This window comes from Suricata suricatta, chromosome 10, assembly GCF_006229205.1.
Source record: "Suricata suricatta isolate VVHF042 chromosome 10, meerkat_22Aug2017_6uvM2_HiC, whole genome shotgun sequence".
Taxonomy (NCBI): Eukaryota; Metazoa; Chordata; class Mammalia; order Carnivora; family Herpestidae; genus Suricata; species Suricata suricatta.
The window spans coordinates 35,453,830-35,475,134 of NC_043709.1; the positions used below are offsets into that span (position 1 = coordinate 35,453,830).

Below are 21,305 nucleotides of genomic sequence, written 5' to 3' on the forward strand. Positions count from 1 at the left end.
TGCTGACAGAATTGGGGAACCACTGAGGATCTTTCTTTTTTTTTGAAAAATTTTTTTTTATTTTGAGAGAGAGAGCGTGCAAGATCGAGAGAGAGAGCATGAGCAAGCCTGAGTGGAGGAGAGGCAGAGAGAGGGAGACAGAGAATCCCAAGCAGGCTCCACACTGCTAGTGAAGAGCCCAACATGTTCAAACCCACCGATCATGAGATTATGACCTGAGCCAAAATTGAATGTCAGATGCTTAACCAACAGAGCAACCTAGGCGCCCCTAAAGGATCTTAAAGAGGAGATGCATGGACAAGTTTTGGATTACACAAAGATTATCTGATGGCAAATTGATTAAACTAGAGGCAATAAGACTAATTAGATGGCTGACGCAAGCCAGAGATGCTGGTTTGTTAGTAAGAATATTTAGAAGGGGATGCAATTCCCAACATGCTAGTTAGAAAGGCATTTGGCTGAAAGTTGTAGAAAATCCAACTTGCAGTGGTAAATGTCTAGTTTGTTTTTTCCACAAACAGATGCTTGGAAGTAGATGGTGACTGAAGTTGATTCAGGAACTCAGTGACGTAAGGGTAAGTGTTCTTGTGGTTCTTTGGAAAATTACATATGGATTGTTCCCTCTTGAATATAAAAAAAGTGATTTGGGATAATGGCTGAAAGGAAAAGGGTTGTGCTAGGTACATATGCCCTGTTTTATCGTGAAGGGAAAACCTTCCCAGAAACTTCTTCAGCAGACTTTAAATCTTTTAATTCACAGACAGATCCCATAGCCATCCTGGCTTCAAGGAAGATTGGGAAATTAGGGGGAAATATGGTCATGATTGATTATTATGATTCATCACTGGGGTGCCACGCAGCTTCCCCAAAGAAAATATGATTCTGATAGCAAAGGAGAAAGGGAGAATTGAATGCTGGCAAGAGAATTAACAGCATCTTCCACAGTTAGCCATTTTGACCCAGTAGCACAGTGAAATAGGTCATTGTGACTCTCTGTGCTCAAGTGTAAATGTGGGCTTTACGGGCTGATTCATGTCCATGATTGTTTATGATAGCCCTAATTAGTGAATAGGTGCCCAAAAGGAATGTGAAAATTCAATTAATAAATAAAGCTTCTCAGGCAATTTAATTTTCCTTATCTCTTATTTTTATTTATAACATCCACACACACAACCTGAATCCACCAAAGCATCCCTCTCTTTAGCCAGGCTGCTGTAGAGCTTTTTTGTTCCATGGTGATAAAACGTACATTTTTCATTTCAATTAGAAGAAATTGAAATAGAGAATTTAGATCCAGAATGCCAAAGGATAGCATACCACTAACCGGCATGAAAAATTTTTATTATCCAGATATTTTATGATTTTAAACTTTTTTCATCAAGGCATTTGATTTTTTCCTATAGCAGTAGTTTCTCAATAGGAGTAAAATCATATGATTATGCAGCCTGGCACAATCTGCTTCAGTCCTTTGGCAATAACTGCGGAAAGGACATTAACTCCAGGGAACCTTCTTCAGGCTTGAAGAGCTTTGGCATCTGGCATGTTAATCAGGGATTTTTGTAAAGTCAGTGAAAATGCGATATCTCCTATGTATTTTTAATTTGTTTAAGAAAATTGAATACCGTGGACCTTTAAATGTTACCAATTTAGCCATTGAATAACAGCAATCAAGCTCTTTGTCTACTGGAGTGAAGGTATTTTATATTTTCCTAAGATGTATAGAAAAAACCTTGCTTCCTGCTACTGTGCAATAAATACTAGTTACTTTATCTTTAAGGGAAAATTGAATGTCTTAAGCAGTTTCGTTATGCAGTAATCTTTTGGATAGAAGATACACAATAGGCACCTAAAATACATGATCAGAAAAAAGAACAGCTAACTATCTTAGCCAATAGAATTAAATTTATGCCACGTTTTCTACCATTTTCTACTATTATATTTTCTATTTTTATATTTTATATTTACATATATTTTTTCTGTTATGTACTATAAATGAATACTTAGATGAAATAGATATGTCTTATTCCATAGTGTTTTTTTATATTAAATTATATTATAAACTTTATAGACTAAATGAAAATATCCCACTTGTCTGGAAAATGACATAACAATCCACATTGTAAATTCTTAGATTCATTGGCTTTTAGATTACAGAGATGGTCTGAGAGATCAACTTCTTTAACTTATTGTTGAGATAGGGAAATACAGAACCCAGATCATTGAGCATATTCAAGATCTCACAGCTCACTCGGGACAGTCAGTAGTAGATTCACAGGCTACTAATATTCAGTGTTTTCTAACAATTCCAAATTCATTTTTCTAAATATTTAGATAGAGTCATTGATCAAACCAGGAAGTCTTTCAACTGTAACCTAACATCAAATTGATGAGATTGGTCTATTATACACCAAAGGGTCCCTTAAGTGGTTATTCTCTGAACCTCAATTTGTAGAAGGATGAACTCTGTGGAAAGGTGAGAGATAGTTGACTAGAAATCATTATTTTGCTTCGTTCATTCATCAGTATAGATACACACAGAGTATATGTCAAGAGCCCTGTACTGTTTGAAGAACTGGGGCTATAATAGTATATGAGACCAATAAAATTCTTATTCCATCAGTTTGCTTTCTCACCTGTAAAATAGATCTAACACTATGCCCAATACATAGTAAGTACTCAAAATGCCATTTTCCTTTACTCCCATCATTCTTAAGGTTGCATCTACTTTGAGAAATATAAATTTAGTGTCTGAAATGGGCCTAAATAAATTTCCTATTTAAGGAATCTCTATCCAGAGTCTAATTCTGTTAGAGGTACAGAGTAAGTAATTATTAAGAGTTGGTAAGATAGCACTATTTTAACATTTTGTCCTCTAGTTGAGGACATAATTGAGTCTTCGCTAGGTTTTCCAACATTTTATGAGTAAAACCAATAAATCCATGGACACTAACTCTTTGTCTATGTCTTTTGCCATTTGTCTGATGATTAGAAGTAATGTGTGGATCAAAATGTTGATGCATTAGGCATTTATTAAGTCCACAGATGGTGGTTCTGATAAAAGCATGATGAGTAAGGAAAGCAAATTCAAAAACAGAATGAGTGTTTATTTCCACAAGAATGTTTTACTACCTTTTTCATGATAGAGGAGATCCAAAGTACTGATCTATTTTACTATTGTCTACCTGGCTGATTTCACTGAAGCATGATAACTGCTGAGGGACTAGAGTTAGTCACTACTTCTGAAAAACTGGATGACAGTGGTGGTAGACAAGTCAGTCAGTCTTCATGAAGATAGTCTCATGGCATTATGTCCATACATATTCTATGCCCATGCCACCACGTTCCCCCCCCCCTTATTTATGAGCTCACTGAACAAGCACAAGGTTACTTAGAAGAAAGCTCACCTATGCCCAGAATAAATGAATATATGCCAATTATTGCTGGTCTACCTCCCTGTGAGGGCGTTTTGTTGAGATTTCTCCCCTACTGTTCTTAGTCCCAGGTTTTTATCCTTGTTTTTTACAAGTCTCTGATCATTAGCCAAGTGTTCATTAGCCACAGTCCAATAATTGGTACATCTCCTTATCTTAGGCAATTCTATCTTTGCAGGCACTGGACAATGAGATATATGGCTAATATTCTGCCTGCTGAAAGGGTTTCCTTTAGTCCTTGACCTTCAGAATCTTTTAGAATGTAGTCACAGCCCACTTTTGAATCTGAGTCTCAGCTTTAGACTATTCATCTGTTTGTGTCATACAATTTTGATAATATTTACTTCAGGACAAATTTTAATAACTAAAAATATGTACTTCCTCTCAGTATTTTTCTTTAAAAATATTGTAGCTGGGTGCCTGGGTGGCTCAATTAGCTGGGCATCTGACTTCAGCTCAAGTTATGATCTTGTGGTTTGTGAGTTCTACCCAGGCATCAGGCTTGCACTCCTGTGGAGCTGGCTTCTGATCCTCTGTGCTTCCCTCTCTCTGCCCCTCCCCCACTGGAACTCTCTACCTCAATATTCAAAATATTTTTAAAATATTTAAAATAAAAAATACTTTCAATCTCTGTATATTTCTTCCCTTGTGATTTTTATGTTAATTTAAGAGGACTGCATAGTTTTATTGTCTAACTCATCAATTACTAAAGACTTATTTTAAGACTTTTAATAAAATTGAGTATAAATGTTGCCTGGTTTTGAAGACCCTCCAAAATATCAGGCCCACATTCAAACTATATAGCTTTGTCTTGACGATCAGACTTTTTTCCTTAGTGTTACCCAAAGACCTATTTAAATGAATAACAGCAATAAAATATTGTGGACTTACTATGTGCCAAGTAGTTAGCAAAGTTGATGAAAAAATGCTCTCTTTCTTCTAGAAACTTGTGATATAGTAAAGAATGTGTTAATGCACAAATAATAATGGTACAGTCTAGTCTTTAATAAATGTTACATAATAAAGATGTGAATAAAGTGTAAATCCAAACTGCCCATCCTATTTCTATAACTTTCCTAAGGTTTAGCCACTTTCAATGCCCAGATTAAAATCATCTTCTACATGAAATCTTCTCTCATGGCCATAATTCATAGTGATCTCATTCTTCCACTATTCCATACTAACTACATTACCAACATTTCCAGTTTGTGTTACATATTACAGTATGGGCTTTAAAAATTTATTCCCTAAATTTTACATAGGAGGATGTATTACTATCATATTCACTTTACTGATGAAAAAACAGAGGCTCAAATAATTTACTTTCTCCTAAATCATGTAGTTAATAACTGATGGAATTAGAATTTGACCTAGATTTGTTTGGTTTCAGTGTTCAAACATTTTCCAACATATCTCCTCTTCACTCAGATTAACACTAATTTATATGCCATGTTTTCTTAGCTTCTCATTGAGCCATGTATATTATTTCCACAATGCCCATTTGACACTAAAATGTGGTCAGCAAATGTTTCATTTGTTACATTTATTCAGCATCATAAGCAATTCTTCTACAAATTTAACAAACTTTATTGTTCATCTCTGCCTTGAAAGAAAATCTTCACTTTTATCTTGAGAATTTTTAAATTACATTATCTTTGTATTTTATCACTAGGTGATCCTATAGAGTAGCGAGTTTAGGAAGTAATTCATAAATGTTATAGTTTAAATGTAATGATGGGGTGCTTGGGTAGCTCTGTTGGTTAAGTGTCAGACTCTTGATTTCAGCTCAGATCATGATCTCACAGTTCATGAGTTCCAGCCTCACATTGGACTCTGAGCTGACACCACAGAGCCTGCTTGGGATTCTCTCCCCCTCCCTGCCCTTTACCCACAAGTATGCTCTCTCATTTTCTCTCAAAATAAATAAATAAACTTTAAAAAATAAATCAAATGTAATGATAATTACACTTGGCTTTAGATGACACTTAAATCTATCTAAAATATTCATCTTCTTTATTGTTTATTTATTCAGTGTCTGTTAACTGCCAATTTTACTATCTCTCTGCTATGCTGAGGATACCGTGGTAAATAAGGTGGTATAGGAGACGGCATACAGGCAGGAAACCTATTCTGATTTTTAGTATTCCTGAAGAATGTAACACCTAAACTGAGAGCTGATGGATGAGGATTAACTAGACAAAATAGGGGAAGGGCAGGTTAAACAAATGGAAAAAGTATCTGTTTAAGCTTGAGAATAGGAAGAGCATGGAGAATTACTGAACCATAGAACATATGTGTAGGTATGGATGGGGCTTGAGAGCGTGTGACTGGTGATGGAGAGTGGAAAAGGGCTGAGCTGTATGCAGGGGAATGGTTGTGCAACTTTTGGAAAGTCTGGACTCTGTTGGAGTGAGTGAATGATAGCCAGGAGACTTCAGGGTGGAGTGTTAACTCAAAATTGGGTTGTGGGAGAATTATTTTACTCTAGCTGCACTTTGGAGGATGCATTGGGTTGGTGAAAGTGGTAAGATTAGAAGCAGATTTCTCAGGTCAGTGGACAAACAGAAAGATACTGAGGTGGAACTGGCAAGACGTTGTGACTGAGAGAGTGCAGAGATTCAGGAGTACAGCCAACTGAAAACGGTGGGCCAGCAATGTGCAACCTAAAGCTACAGCATTTTGAAGAAAATATTAAAACATAGTAATTGCAAACATGCCTATAAATATAGGAGTTATTTTCTGATGTCATAGAGTAGAAATGAAATATTTTATAAACAGTATTTAAAATTAATTCTAAGTGACACATCAAATGTTAAAGTGGCCTTCAGAGATGATCAGCTTAAAGGCTGTTTGAAGATTGTTGAAGCTACACTTGATCTATTCTTGGCTTTGTTTACAAATGATATTTACTTAGCTAGAGATTTTCAGGAAAACAGCAGTTCTAAATTATACAAGTGGGTTTGGCTAATTCAAACCCAATTAACTGCTTACTTTAATCCGTACTCAACAATGTAATATTTTTATATGTTTTTTACTTATTTTTGAGAGACAGAGAGAGACAGTGCGAGCAGGGGAGGGTCAGAGAGAGAGGGAGGCACAGAATCTGAAGCAGGCTCCAGGCTTTGAGCTGTCAGCACAAAGCCCGACACGGGGCTCGAACCCATGAACCATGAGCTCATGACCTGAGCTGAAGCCCGATGCTCAGCCGACTGAGCTACCGAGGCTCCCCAACAATGTAATATTTTTAAATGCATGTATTTTGTGTCAATTATATGTTCTTGCTGCTGTAATATATTAGTGCCCCTCAGAAATCCATTTTTTAAATCTTTTTTAATTTATTTTGAGAGAGAGATAGAGATAGAAACTGAGAGAGACTGAGAGAGAGAGAGAGAGAGAGAGAGAGAGAGAGAGAGAATCCCAAGCAGGCTTCATGCTATCAGCAACAGGGTCCAACATGGGGCTCAATCTCACAAACAGTGAGATCATGACCTGAACCAAAATCAAGAGTCAGATGCTTAACTGACTGAGCACCCATATGCCCCAGAAATCTCTTTATCTTACTTATTATTCTTTCCCTCATTGCTACTTAACCTTGATTCTTTCCAAATTGTTGCATTAACATTGTTTTCTCTCAGATTCTTCTGTTATCCCTATAGGTAAAATGCACAAGACAAAAAATTAAACTAAAATTAGGCATAATCAAAACATGATTTCATCATAACTCAGTACATATTCTCTAATGAGTAAAAATCTTTTGTCTTGTTATACACTAATGACATAAGAAGGAAGTGGATTACACAGAAAAATTGCTGTTAAAGAAAAGAGGATATGAATGAACTAATTGCAATGAGAGGACCAGTGATTAATCTAAGAATATTTCTATGTTGTTTAATTGCAGTGCAGTCTTGTGGTGTCAATATTACTCAGTTGTTTAATCCAAGTTACTCTTATTTGAAGATATTTTTATTCCAGGATACAAGAAAAGGCAAACACCAGTGGTACAGTAACATTAATTAGAATGTTTGTATGATACTGGTGGGTTAAATTTGTTTTTTTATGGTTTTATTTATATTCTACCTTCATTCAAGAATATTTGGATATTTCATTTTACAAAAATGCTTTCATACTCTTTATATATTTTATCTTCCCAATAATTCTCTTAGAAAATCATTTTTATTCTCATTTTATATATGAGAAAAATGGAGACTCTGTGAGGTTGTGTGACTTTTCTGACACCGAACTTCTAAATATCAGAGCTGGCCCTCAAATTTAGATATTCTGACTCTAAATCCTATCCTTTTTCCTATATTATCATCATCATGCTAAAAGAAAAAAAAAACCCTGATGAGTTGTAGTGGCTCATTTCCAATTCCACTAACATTCATTGAATGCTAATTAAGTGCTGAATGCTAATTATGCACAGCACTGATCAAGGTTCTGAGGCTAACAGTAGGATCTCTTCTCAGATATGAATAACCTCAATACATCATAGGGAACGCTATTTAATTTACATTTTTGTTGAGTTAGTATATTCTTCAGTAAAGAATTTTCTCTTATTATTATGTTCATGAAAACAAAAGAAATGTCATCCATTGTGAAAATTGAGAAGACTCAAATTCCAATCCAGATTGTTTTTTTTAGATACTCATAATGAGATAGGAGATGATAGTCTCTAGTGGTAGCCAGCCTGTGAACACAAGTGTTTCTGTTTTTTTGTTTGTTTATTTTTGCTTTGGTACTAAAGAAGAGTCCAGGGACTCCAAAAATCATTAAAACCCATGAAAAGCCATCTGCAATTTGTCTGATTTTATATAGTTTTATTCAACTAGACAAGCAACACAGTATACCTAGTTTCCCTATATAAGGTAGTGAGGTAGTCCAAGTGCTACATTTAAAGGTATTTTTCTTTGAGTGAAGAGGATATAACTTTCTGAATTGTGTGAGGGCTCAATGCCAAGAAGATTTTATAAAAAAGGAGAAACAAATACATAGTTCTAACGGTTTGAGGAGTGACTTATATTTTAGCTAAGAACGGGACTTCCTTTTCTTGTCCTCCAAAAGTAGTCTTAAAAGAAATAATGATTTAAAAGCTACTTTTTAAAAATTAAAGATCAATTAAATATAAATTTCGTACAGCAAAAAAATTACCCCATTATGAAAGCTTGGGTCTTGAGTGAGTTTAGATAATGTTTTCAATTACAGAAAATAATTTATTAGGGATTTATTACAGATGAAAAGATTACCAGTAGAGCAAACATTACTTTCAGTTTTTGGTAAGTTGATTATAAGGTTAATAGACTATAGGTAGAAATTCTCAGAGGTCACTAGAAGTCCAATGCGCTATCCATTGCGCCACGGAGCCACCTAGAAATTCTCAGAGGTAAATGATCAAATATAAATTATAATGCCCTGAATGAAATTATTTTGGGGAATGTGAACATTTTAATATGTTTGAAATTTTTATTCATAGCATTTTTGTTGTTTTAGTTTACTTCTTCTCATAGCCAGAGAGAGAGAAAAATGCACTTATTCATGTGTGGACCTTAGATGAGATTATGCTAAAACCAGTTTAAAGTTCTTTTTTTTATTGAAATATATTTGACAAATAATATCATGTAAATTTAAGGTACATAACACGTTGATTTGATCCATTTCTGTATTGTGGTATGATTTCCAATGTAGGGAGAGTCAGTATCTCTGTCATGTCACATAATTATCTTTTCTGTTTGGTGGTGGGATAATTAATATCTAGTCTCTCAGCAAGTTTGATGGTTATAAGACAATATTGTTTTCTATATTCACTATACCATCCATTAGATCTCCAGGATTTATTTATCTACCACTGGCAAATTTGTATCCTTAAACAACATCTTTCCTTGAACAGCATCTGCTTAAAAAATATTAAAGACCTGGGGCACATGAGTAGCTCAATTGGTTAAGTGTCTGACTTCGGTTCAGGTCATGATCTTCAGTTCAGGTTCCATGAGTTTGAGCCCCATGTCGGACTCTTTGCCTGCTTTGAAGCCTTTGTCTCTGCCCCTCCCTTACTCATGTTCTTTCTCAAAAACAAATAGACATTAAAAAAACACTGAAGACCTTTCTTTCTGTATGATCATGAGGTCTATGAGGTATAAATAAGCTCCAAGAAACTACCATACAAATTCTGAAATAATGAATGAAGACAGGGAATTCCTACTTTATATCCCGAGCAGGTTGTCTGTAGTCTATAAAGAATTTAAAAGAATCTAGTCCTGGTAAGAACACTGTATTTACTCTAGACACCTACAATGCCGTGTATTAGGCCAGTGGAAGATTTGGAAACATTTGCAAGTAAGGACAGAGTAATCTTGTGCTGCAGATGCTAGCTGAGTAGACTGCCTGAGTCTGGTCATTGAGGGGATGTATTTGAGGGAATATTGATAGATATTAATCATCTTTATTACTTTTGTTAAAAAAAACAACCACAAAAATAAAGTGAGTATTGATCAGTTAGTTACTAGTGCAGTCTTGTTATGAATACTGTGCAATTGTTTTGTTCTGTAAAGTAGAATTTAGAGGCTTCGGAGGCTTCTCACCTCATGGAGGTACTTCAGAAAAACGGCTGAAAAGTCTTTGTATTATATTTACGTGTCATCTAGTGCCTAAGTACGTTGGAGGAAAACTAAATATATGTATAGATTAACAAAATTTTTAGTGAAAATATGGTTTTAAACTGATATGAAAGATATACTGAAGAAAAGTTTATGTTCCACTGTTCTTGAGTCTGATGAACAAAAGTTTTGTTATCTTTGCATTTTGAAATAGATAATAGACCTAAATTATTATTGTATCAAAAAATTATCAATATATATTATTTTTATCCTTAGGTTAAGCAAAAGAATATCATTTGAATGCATTGCTCTTTTATATAAAATAGTGTTTCAACACAACAGTTTTATCATTGATTATTTACACCTGCAAAGTATAGCTACAACAATGAAAAAGATGTTTTCCTAAGGAACAAAATTTGTAAGATTATCAAAACCTCTCACATGCTTACGGTTGATTTAAATACTTTGTAGTGAGAGATGCATGGATTTTAGAATTCATAGTCTCTGCTTTTAAATCATGCATCTCTTGCATAAGAGCGGTCTAAGGTACTTCTTTGCGTTGAGATTCTTTGAGAATCCCTTTCCTCTCATCTTGCCTCCAGGTAACATTGGATGAGAACCACACCCATGCAAGAGATGTCATTGGGTGACAGAGGCCAGAGTAAGTTATGTTTTCTGAGGATTCCATTATTAAATGAACAAAGAACCCCCATTTTATATAATAGAATTATAAAAACTGTGGTGTATTTTGAACATTTACTTTTATATATTTATTTATTTTGTATATAGAGAGAAAGTGTAAGTGGGGGAAGGGGCAGATGGAGGTAGAGAGAGAGAGAATTTTAAGTAGGCTCCATGCTCAGTGCACAACCCTGGGATCATGACCTGAACTGAAATCAAGAGTCAGATACTCAACCGACTGAGCCCCCCAGGCATCCCTAAACATTTACTTCTAAATAAATGATACTGGAAACCCTTTTCTCTGTTTATGCAGGGATTTTCTGAAGCATAAACAAACTACAAGAAACTGCATACAAAATCATGGTTCCATTTATAACCTCATATGGTATATAACCAAAATTCCTCATTTAAGCAAGCCATGGCTAGAGAAATCTGCTGGTTCCTGCTGGCTATTCCTCTGCCTTCAGTGTTGAATTAATGGTAGAGCAACTGTGATGACTAACTATAATATTTGAAAAGTACCCAGTAAATGCTTATTATATTTTTTCTGGTCTTTTCACTTCATTTGAGAAAAAGCATTTGTAACTTTTGGATTAAATACAGTTATGAGGTCATGGAATTCATGTGGATTGCTCCCTTCCCCACTATTTGTAGAGGCCTACATTAATACTTCTGTGGTGTTGGAGTAAAAGAGTTCCCTAGGGGCTTCCAATTTTTTCTGATAGTGATTTACATACTCAAGTACACACACACACACACACACACACACACACACACAATAAAGGCATCTCTCATTATTGAAATTTAGCCTATTTCTGTACACTTGTTTAATATAAAATTTTTAGGGACGCCTGGGTGCATCAGTCGGTTGAGTGTCTGACTTAAGCTCAGGTCATGATCTCACAGTTCATGGGTTTGAGTCCCACATCGGGCTCTGTGCTGACAGCTCAGAGCCTGGAGGCTGCTTCAGATTCTGTGTCCCCCTCTCTCTCTATTCCATCCCTGTTCATGCTCTGTCTCTCTCTGTCTCAAAAAAAAATTTTTAAATTAAAAAAATTAATATAAATTTTTTAATACAGGAGGAGACTTGATGTTCATCATTTTTAAAAAGTCAATGATTTCTCAGCCTATACAAAAGTCCCCTGAAACTTTGCCAAATATTATTAAAACAAATTACTCAAATGAATATATAAAAATTTATTAGGATTTTAAGGATAATATAAAGTACTTAAAAGTCCAATTGAGTAAAAATGTAACACTTAATGAACTCATTTGTAGGCATGTTTTGGGGAGAAACACGATACTATGTATTTTATTAGATACAAATTACACTATCATTTTTCACTGCAAGGGACATGTAACATAATATGATGCAAACAATTAATACCATGACATTTTAAAAGCTCATAATGAAGCCAGATACATTTGGCAAAAATAAAAAATTTAAAACTTTTAAAATAATACCTACTTATCAGTTGAAGAGAGGTAGTATTTGGTGGTGCGAAGGTGGAGATGGACATGGCAGCCATCATTGCTGTTTGAGGGATGGGCAAAAATGAGCCAGTGTAGGAACAAGTAAAAGAGTAAATGTCAAAGTTCTATTTGTGACCAAATTCAAAGACCTGGTAGACAGTCTTTTCTTCATGGGTCCCAAGATTTTTTAAGAAAATGACTATGCATCACCTATGAGCTGAAGCCTTAGACAGAGCAATGCAATGAACACCAAAAAATGAAGTCTTATTGAGATCCTTTCCCTGCTTAATACTGGGGCTGATAAACCAAGATTTTTTTTTTGTAATTGTAGTTTTGAAAATAAGCTTTCAGCTTTTGTTATGCACATTCTCATTGAAATTTAAACGACTTTGTCTTTCTAATATTTTCTTTTTCCTTTAGGATTTGATGTCAAGTATCTCTGGGTCTTTAGATTGACAGTGAAAATTAAATTGACAGAGTGCCTCAATAATAAGCATGAAAATGTGCTTTGTAGTGTAATTTTTAGAGAAAAAATGTTTCTGCCTCACTATCTGTGGAAGGCATTTCACCCATGATTTTATATAGATTTGCATATTTTTCTTAGGTCATTTGATGCATCCAGTATTTACTGAAACCCAATTCCTTCATCAAATCAACTCCATTCTCAATTTCCTCCTTCCTCAGACTTTTAAATATGTACAACATATTTTGTAGTATGCATGTGATACTTGATGGCCAACAACCCATTATAGAAGGTATTCTCTAGTTATTCCAAAAAGATTAAATTGTAGACTGGTAACATGGTAAAGCTTTCTAGAATCAAATCCCTGTCCATCATATTTGTTTCTTTTCTTACTTATGCCCAGATTTACAACCTTTATGCCTCCCTCTATCTATATGGCTTACAATTTCCAATTCTAATGCATGAGCCTTTCTAGGTCTCTGAATTCAATTACCTAATTTGAAAATCTTTACCATTTTTTGGAAGACATTTTTAAGTTAATAATAAGGGGTAGATTGTAGCCATAATACACAATACATTTAAATGATAGAAGTACACAATTTGATTTTGTTTGAAGAAAATCTGAATGATGATGACAAGTGGATCTTACATTTTCTTCTCAGACTTTCAGGCAACTAAAATATTTTTGTTGGCATATGCATATCTATTATAATGATTTTCAGATTTGGACATGATATTTTGAATACACATGATTACATTCCATTGAAGCATATATTCAGATAGAGAAACTTCAGCTAGGGATAATGTGGCTAACTGGATTATTGTTTCAACTCTTCAGCAATAGGATTATAGGATTATATATCCATATACCTTACAATGTCACTTTACAGTGCCCTTCCACTGTAGGAAGACTGTGCTTCCTGATCCCTTTGTTCTAGGTTCTTAGGTGACTTGCTCTGGTCAGATATTAGCTGATATGATGTAAACAGAGACATGAAAAGTATATGTGAGTCTTGTGCCTCAACTACTGAAATTGGAAAAACATGCAAGTGGAGCTCTCTGGACCTAGGAGGAAGATGAAAAATCATAGCACAGAGCCAACCTGAACCAAGTTGACCAGAGAACCATTGATCCCCATCCTTTTCAATGAGTGAGCACCAGTTGAGACCAGCAGAGGCATTCAGTGAAGTGTAGACTAGAATAGACAAACTCTAACCAACTCACTAACTTAGGAGCTAAATAAAATTTTACTATTTGCTGCTGAGATTTAGTTTTCCCTTCTTCTTTTTTTAAATGTAGAATTATTGTGGGCATAGTTAACTGATACAGAGGATACTCATATAAATAACTGAAATATAAGTTTCAAAAACAATGTTTTATATACTAGCTTAACTTTATTAAATGCGATGAACTCTGATTTTTTCTATAATTATACTATTCTATTTTCATTTTCCCCTCTTTTTGTTTCTATTTCATTATTTAAAAATGATAATAATCAACTGAAGTAAATTATTAGACAACCAATGGATCTCCATTCAAAATACTTTTACAATTTTGTTGTTTCAGTTCTGGATTCCTTCTCTATACCTTGTGTCATCTCATGTTCTGACTTTAAATGTAATATACTCAATGTGGAGTTCCTGTTATTGTCAAGCAAACACACAAGATTGACAAGACCATGCCCAAGGCTGGAGTGATTGAGCTGGTGAAGATACAATGAACCATTTATCGATTTAGACAGTTTATTACTTACATAAACAATGAAAAGAATTATAAGCCAAAGGTGCCAGTTGCATGCCATTTTTGTCCCATACACCAAAAGGGATGACATTGAAATGAAAAGGACAGGAGATTGCAATGAGATCTGTTGGCTATACTGTTGCTGAAGAACCAAATACAGACTGTGGCTAAATAGGTTTATATTCTGACTCTATTCTTGGGGAGATGAGCTAGAAAGTGCCACACCTCATCAGACCTCAGAGACTATGAAAAACCGTTTCATAACAACCTCTCATGGGATAAAAAGAGTGACTAGGACAGGGCCTTACAGGTTGCAACTTCTCACAGGACCAAACATTGTGGGACCGTATGTCCTGCTTCAACCCATTCCAAACATGGTAAAACTCTTCACCAAAGAACCCCTCTGACCCCTCGTGTCCTCCAAGTCTACATTCATTATAGCACCCATCTTAGCCCTCTCACTCACCTTATGACCATATGAATCCCTCTACCAATACCATATCTACTCATTAACATAAGCCTAGGAGTGCTATTTATATTAGCTATGCCAAGCCTCCCCATCTACTCAATCCTATGGTCGGGATGAACCTCAAATTCAAATTACGCACCATAGTCCAAACAACTTCATATGAAGTCACACTAACCATTATCTTCCTATCAGTACTACTAATAAATGGATCCTTCATACTAGCCACATTAATTGTCACCCAAGAACACATATGATTAGTTTTCCTTACATGACCCTTAGCCATAATGATTCATTTCAACATTATCAGAAACTAATCAGGCTCCCTTTGACCTAACAGAAGGAGAATCAGAGCTTGTTTCTGGATTCAATGTTGAATATGTATCAGGCCCCTTTGTCCTATTTTTCCTAGCAGAATATGCCAATATTATCATAATAAATATCCTCACAAGAATCTTATTCTTTGGTGCATTCCACAGCCCATATATGCAGTCAACTTCACCTTCAAAACCTTACTCCTAAACTTTATGCAGTCAACTTCACCGTCAAAACGTTACTCCTAACAATTTACCTTTCTGTAAATTTGAGCATCTCTCTTGTTCCAAGAGAATCAGAAGACATCCTGCCAAGACTCAGGTATGATGATATTCAAACTTTTGCTTTTATGGATGTGTGCAAGGTAACCCAGGGACCATGGTTGAGTTGTTTCCCTAGAGTTAACACCTTATCTATTTTTGTGGCAGCTAAAGGTTAAAGTTCACAGACTTTGCAGATGTACAAAGGCCTCCAGTCATCTATACAAAAATAGTAATGGCCTGGCCTGTGTCACTTGTTATCCCAATGGCTGCACAGTACATATATTAGCATCTTCTTTGTAAGTGCACTTAGTGACTGACTTTTTCTCTGAGCTAATAATTATTTTCTCCTCAGTGATTAGCATTGTGCAGACCCATATGACTAAAGGGTTACTTAAACGTATTTCAGAAGAAAGAGTAATTTTCTGCTTGAAGTCTGAGTTAAATGTGGAATTAGATTCCACAGTGCTATGAGGTTTCTTGTTTAATGCCAATAACTTTTGTCAGAAGCAGTTGTTCAGAGATTTTAACATTTAATCATTTCATTTGATATTATTAATTATTTCATCAGTACTATGCTAGAGGAAGGAATCTGATTAAGTAAATAATAGTTTGGAATTTGCATTTCAAATAGTATTGTCAGATGTGAGTTGTTTGTGACCAAACTCTTCAGGGTAAAATGTTATTACACTAAGACAGTGAAAATCCTCTATATAATAGTATAATGATAGATATATGCCATTGTACATTTGTCCAGATCCTTAGATTCTGCAGCATCAAGAGTGAACCGTGGGCTACCAATGGTAGCGCATGTACCACTCTGGTAGTAGATGTTGGTAATGAGAAGAGTCTGCATGTGCAGAGGTAAATAGGAAATCCCTGTGCCTTCCTCTTAATTTTGCTGTAATCCTAAAGCTGCTCTAAAAAACTGAAATGTTTTTTAAAAAAGATTTATTGCAGCTCAACCATTATGTTGTACATACTAAAAAGGAGTTTGTTTCAAAATAAAATTCATTTTCTGGAAGTATAACAAACTCCTTTTTAGTATGTACAACATAATGGTTGAGTTATACATTTTCTATACAATTGGAAAACAATGGATTTTCCCAGCATTGGCATAATTATAAATTACTGCAATAATTTCATTACATTTTTTTGTGAACAAACATGGCTTGATTATTCTGAGAGGCAAAGCAATTACTTCTGCACACAGGTTCTACAAAATATTTCAGCTAATGAATTTCTCAAAATAGCAATTTGTATCTGTTAAGTTACTTTTTATAGTCTATAGACAAAAGTGAAAAAATATCCCCCAGCATGAGTGCTAACTCAGAAGACTTAAAATAGCTATCCTTAAAGAAACTTTGCAGGACAACTTCAAAATTAGATAATAATTGTTGCAAAGATGTTAAAAATAAAAGAAGGAAAAATTTGTGTTCCTTTAATATACATAGTCGACAGTTTCAACATTTTATAAAAAGAAGGTTATTTCACAACTTTCCTAGAAATTGTACTGGAAAAATTCTGCTATTTTTTGTTCTTCTTTCTCGTCAAACTAAATCCATCTCTTTATTTAGGGATTCTTTGTTTTCTTGAGCTACAATATTCCATTACATAACCTTGTGATATGTCCATTATATATGTACCAAACAGGTCTTTGACTTATTGATGTCAGAGACAAAAATGGTACTGGGATCCCAATATAACTTTCTGGTTTGGAAGACTACGTACTTTAAAATATATCTGGAATAAAGAATACTACTTTTGGCAAGGTGCATTGGTGTTAATCTTGCTCTGGCAGATCATCAATGAACAGGATATTTTCCTGCCCTACCCTGATAGGAAGCTCTCCTAATGCCCGAGTTAAAAAGCTACCTTCACATTCATGCATAATTCAAATTGTGCGTTCAGATTTCTGAGGACTGTGCCTATCATAGCAAAAGAAAAATATTTCATTGAAACAGAAAATACATGTTATAAGGCGAAATGAATTGCTTTGTATGGAGAAATAAAAATATTTCTATTTAATGCTTATTGAAATGGTGTTAGATTTAAAAATCCTAACATTAAGGATAATACAATAAAAATTAAGTCTCCTTCCATTACATATCCACAACATCTGTTTCCTCAGAGGTAATAATCATGAACAGATTTTTGTATCTTTCCTGAAATAAATATTCTATGTGTTTGCAAATATAAATACATATATATACTTAAATATACATTTTAAAGCAAAATTGGGGCAGACCTTGAGACATATTTTAATTAATATACTATATGTAGATATTCATAGAGGTAGTAAAATGGACATATTTTCAATGGGTATATTTAAGGTATTTTACTGTCAGTAGCTATTTCTCCCTAGAGTCAGTTTATGGAGAATAATTCAACATTACCTACAAATTATTTTAGCACTTTGCCAAACTCCTTTAGGGGACATATTATTCAAATAAGACATTATTAACTTGAATAATAACAGTAATGAATAAAGTTAATTGAGTGCTCAGTATGTAACAGACCCTCCTGTAAGTGATTTACACATATAAACTTATTTAATCATTGCAACAAAACATTACTAATTTATCCCATTTTATAGATGAAACTGAGTCTCAGAAAGACAAGTAACCTGTGAACACTCACACAGCATATGAAGAGCAAAGGCGGTATTTGGATCTTCATAATCTGTCTCATGTTTCTATTTATTCTGCTATATTAGCTATCAATATTTAATAAGAACTACTTTGTTCTTAATTTGAAAATATTATCTTTAAATATATATCTTTTAAAGAAAATGCATATTATGACATAATATTCCTTTTTTTCCACTCTATGTTACAAACATAAATGATAGAGAAGTCTCTTTTTTTGTCCATCATAATATACTTTCTCTCAATAATTCTCCACAACCTAAGTTGTGTCCCTTTCCAAAGAATTATCAGAAATACCTTCTATGAGACTGTCTTGACAATCACATAGAGTGTGCTGGATTCATCTTATGTATTTGTGGTTATGGCATCAAACTTCTGGTCTAACATGATCCGTTTGGAAATTGATTTCCTGTCTCTCTCAGCATTGGGCTCCTCAGCTCTGTGTCAGTTGGATAGCAGTTGGGCTGTCTCTTGGCTTCTCTCCTATCTCCCCTGTCACTTTCATCAAACAAAGAATCCTTCAGTGATATGTTAACTCTTCCAGAATCAAACATTTTTAAAAAAGAAGTAATCGTGATTTTACAAAAAAGGCCTCATCAGTGTGGAAATATTGACCCATATTATCTTCCTCAACAGCAACATTCTGCTAACAGTGTCTGAATGCAGCTATGCCTGACCAAAATACTTCCATGGACAGTTTCCATTTGTCCCCACAGAGCAGAAGCTAAGCAATGTTGCTGAAAGGAAAAACAACTAATATTTTGCCAGAGTCCAGCTCCAGCAGGTCCAGGGTTCCCTGAAGGATGGATGGTGTTGGCACGAGAGAGTGAGAGAGCCTCAAGTTTCTTTCTGATCACCAGGCAGGCATCCCTGCTCTGTCTGATTCTCTAGCTTTATTTATAGTAAAAGGCACAAGGAGCAGTAAGAGCAGTAAATGATTTCTCATAGATAATTTTTACAATCTTCCAGAACATGGATTCTGCAGAAGTTACCATTCTGATTGTCATAAAAAACTTAGCTACAGGCACTCATGCTATCATATAGGAAGGGCTGGTATTTTTTAAGCGTACATTTTTCCATAGGATGCATAAGACCAAGATACACAAAACCTCAGGTATAGCCCTAAGAAAGTGACCTTTAACCAAGAGCTAAACAGCATTACTTAGTAAAGATCAGTTTTTTATGAGTAAGAGTCATTAGGCTCTTTATAACTCTAAGAGAACATTCCCAGAAAAAAAGGATCCCCAGGAGACATAATGCCTGCTCTCACAGTCCCAAAGACGATTAATACATTTTATTGCAGTAGTGACTTTTGCAATGGCATCCAAGCCTAGAAAGTAGAGTTATCAGTTAATTGCTCTGCTAGGAGGAAAATTATATGTTGCTTGCCTTAGTCACATTACGGTGTATCTAGTTTACTTATCTTTTCCCTGACCAGGTGCAATCATGCTTCAGGGCCAGGGCAGGGGGACAGGCTGCTCCTGACACTAATCAGCAAACCACTCCGAGGTTTGGTGCCCAAGCAGAAATGAAAGTTACAAGAGGGTAGATATTGGTTTCTGCCTGGTGGCAAGAGACTGTACAAACTTGCTGTACCCCCATCAGGAATTTTCACTCAACTGGTGAGTTTAGATATCTCCCTACAATATTTTGAATGCTTTGGAAGAAGATCTCAGCTTCTTTTTAAAATCATATCCATTCTTAATCAATGTAATCAGATATTTATTTTCAGTTTTATATTTCAAATTATGAAACCATCAAATTATGACTAATGAAGAATTGAGAGTCATCTGAGAGAAAAAGAGAAAAAAAGAGAGAGAGAAGGTTACTGCAGAGTAAGAGAGATGTTCCTAAAATTATTTTAGGAGCAACATTGGCTTAGAAGCATGACTTAGTCCTTCTTGCCTGACTGGGAATTCCTCCATATTGCGTTTTACATTCAATTTGATGCAAGGGTCAGTTTTCTTCCCTTGAGAATGATGAGCTAGAGGCATAGACTGACTTGATGCCAGTTTCTAGATTTTTTTACAGGGTCCAAGTTGTAAGACAGTATTATAGATTTGTTAAGAACTGGAGATTTTAACTGCCTAATTGAATTAAGTCTTTCCCCTTCTCCACCATTTATACATGCAGATTTAGGGGGGGAGGTGGAATTTTGCTGTTTATTTGTTGTTATTTTGTTGTTTACTTGCCTGGTTTACTTTCTTATAATTTTGTTGTTGCTATTCACAAATATTCCATTTCTCTGCCTTTGTTGCTTTGACTGACAAATTATGAGTAAATAGGATACATAGAACTTCCAGATATTATCATCTTAGTATAGGCTGGAGACTATCAGCCTCCCACCTTGAGTGAGCTGCATGAACAGGCTCTCTGCCAATCTGCTTTGGACATGGAGTGTGCTAATGCACGGAGATATGGGGACTGTTTGTTACTGGGGCATAATTGAGACAGCCTTGCCTGTGCTAACACATTATTTTTCTCCTTTGAATATGTCCCTGTGGATCTTGAATGGTTTAAACTTTGTTAAAATTTATATCAAGATATCTTATTGGATCACAGTAGTTTTGTTATTTCAATTGTCATATATTGTTATGTCATTACATTATATTCCTTTTTTTTCCTACTCCTAGGAGAAATCCTACCTGGTTTTCCATGCATTTACTTTTTATTTCGGATCACATTTATATCTTCTCTGATTTTGTCTGAGTTGTCATATTCTCATACAAGCTTAACAACTAACATCAAGGGGAGCCACCACTGACCATAGGTTTGCCTCTTAAAATTAATAAGCATCTTGCCCATATGGATACACCTGAGACCTACTCATACCATTGTTTTTAATAAAAGAATGTATCAGTCTTTTGAGAAGTTGCTCTGACCTCACTAGGAAAATAAGTTTTTCTCTCCCTGCATTTATAGCATGGAGGAAGAATTCCTGTTTCATTTTGACTAGCAGCCCTGGCTCTATAAAATAATACATTCTTTTGGAGTCTGACTCCACAAAGTCATATAGTTCTATTTAATACCATTTAAAAATAAAATCTGTAAGTATCGTATATATTGTAAATAAATATTGACTCAGGTCAGCCTTTAATTCAAGAACAAAGCTTTAAATTAAGGTAAGGGGCTCATGGGTGGCTCAGTTGGTTGAGAGTCCCATTTTGGCTCAGGTGGTAATCTATGCTTTGCATTGGGCTTGCTGCTGACAACATGAAGCCTGCTTTAGATACTCTAC

General features: G+C 35.0%; 1 long non-coding RNA gene across 1 annotated transcript; it reads left to right on the top strand.

Annotated features, from left to right (window-relative positions):
* The first annotated feature begins 547 nt into the window (after window positions 1-547).
* Window positions 548-14,409, top strand: LOC115303524. Its single transcript, XR_003914103.1, has 3 exons — window positions 548-575; window positions 10,624-10,682; window positions 14,205-14,409. It is a non-coding gene; the product is annotated as an uncharacterized LOC115303524 (long non-coding RNA).
* Window positions 14,410-21,305: the final 6,896 nt, after the last annotated feature.